Source organism: Alosa alosa, chromosome 21 (genome assembly GCF_017589495.1).
Source record: "Alosa alosa isolate M-15738 ecotype Scorff River chromosome 21, AALO_Geno_1.1, whole genome shotgun sequence".
NCBI lineage: Eukaryota > Metazoa > Chordata > Actinopteri > Clupeiformes > Clupeidae > Alosa > Alosa alosa.
Genome location: NC_063209.1, coordinates 18281315 through 18283489, shown reverse-complemented (window position 1 = coordinate 18283489; position 2175 = coordinate 18281315).

Sequence of the window (2175 nt, the reverse complement as noted above, 5' to 3'; positions counted from 1 at the left end):
CGCCGCTGCTGTGATTAATGGACAGTCATGATGGTCATGATGGAGCTCTGACCTTTAGCTGGAGGAGTTGACCAGAGGAAGTCTGCTCTGTGTGTCTCTGTGTGTGTGTGTCTGTGTGGTGTGTGTATGTGTCTGTGTGTGGTGTCTGCAGATTTCTTCACTGTCAGCTGACTGTAGGTGGGGGTGGCTGAGGTGTAGGAGGGACCCCACAACATCAAAAGACACAAATACACACACTCTCTCTCTCACACACACACACACACACACACACACGTGTGTGTGTGTGTGTGTGTGAAAATGCTGCTTTGTTTGAACATACTGTTTGAACATGCTGCTTTGTTATGAACATACTGTATGTCTTTGTGTATAAGCTTTAGTGTGTGTGTGTGTGTGTGTGTGTGTGTGTGTGTGTGTGTGTGTGTATGTGAGTGTATGTTTATGTGTGTGTGTGTGTGTGTGTGTGAGAGAGAGAGAGAGATGGTGTTTGTGTGTGTTTAAGAGGGAAGACAATCCACACACATCCTTAGCTGATGATGTAAGTTCTGTGGGTCTGGGTGCGTTCCGTCTGCTTTTAAGTTGTTTTCCAAAACACTTGTCAAGCCTCCAATTATGTTCCCACCAAATATGTTTGTTATGCGCAGCATTATCACCACGACGACCTGCTGCTGTCAGCACAGCTGCCTTAATCAAAACACGTCACTCAAATACACACACCAGCATGAATGTCAAACCTCAAAAAACAATGTAGTGCGTGTGTGTGTGTGTGTGTGTGTGTGCGTGCGCGTTTGAGTAAGTGTCTGCATGTGTGTGTGAATATATGTGGCTATATGTGTGTGCACCTGCTTCGGAAATTCTAAAAAGAAAGCCACACCTCTGGATAAGAGATAAAAAAAATGATTACACCCAGAAAGTCATGTGTGTGTCTCTCTCTGTGTGTGGGTGTGTCTGTGTGTATGTGTGTTTGGACATGCAGCGTGGGTGTGTGTGCGTGTGTATGTGTGTGTGTGTAAAAGGTGTGTGAATTAGGCACATTAGGCCAACGTAATGCACGCTATATATTTGTGTCTGGACATGCAGCATGTGTGTGTGTGTGTGTGTGTTTGGACATGCAGGGTGTGTGTGTGTTTGTGTGTGTGTGTGTGTGTTTGAACATGCAATGTATGTGTGTGTGTGTGTGTGGACATGCAGCATATGTGTGTGTTTGTATGTCTGGACATGCAGCATGTGTGTGTGTGTGTGTGTGTGTGTGTGTGTGTGTGTGTGTGTGTGAGCCATAGCAGCAGTGTAAACACTTGTTTTTTTCTGACAAAATTTCTAACAAAAAACAAAAAACAATTATATTTTGAAATTCTCAAACAACTGTCACACTCTCTCTACACCAAAACACTGCACCCTCTCCACCCAAACACTGCTGCAACCTCTCCACCCAAACAATGCACTCTCTAGGGCTGGGATGGTATGGATGTTTTCTTACTGCGGTCGGTAAGCAAGAAATTACCGCGGTTACCGCGGTAGGGTAAAATAAAAAAGAAAATGGATTATGAATTTTGTGCCGCCATCAGCCATCACAGCCAGTTAAACTTTAGACAGCCGCAGCAACTTCAAAAACCACTGGACCAATAGCCAGTTTATCAACAAGGCTATCACGATTTAGAACTGTTACATTCATGACGCTTATGCAAATGTTACAATGGTAGGCTATCGCACGTTTTGATGGCTGCCTCAGGTTTTAACAAAGGTAGGCTACTGTAGGTCCTAGGCTAGCCTAGACCTACATGTCGCTGTTAAATTCTTAACAAACTAGAACATATTTTTTAATTCTTTCATGAACTAAACTATGTATGACTCCTTTCTGGCAAATTTCACAGCTTTCACGTTTAACAGCTTTATGTAAATCGAGTTTGAACGGAGAGAATAGAAAAGTGTTATGATTGTGCCAGTTCTCCCCTACTCTCGCATAGTAAACAAATGGAATGTTGGAATATTGCTCCCCAACACAAACGCGAAAGGTCGGGTTTGCTTCATCTTTTGATGATAAGTTTTGAAAACGTAGGGTTAGCGTAACTGTGGTTCTCTGAGTATCAATGTCATAATATGCTTCATCACATCACATCATGACATTACATAGGCCTACTAGCCTACTTGCACACATGTAGGCTACAGGCAATTATAGGG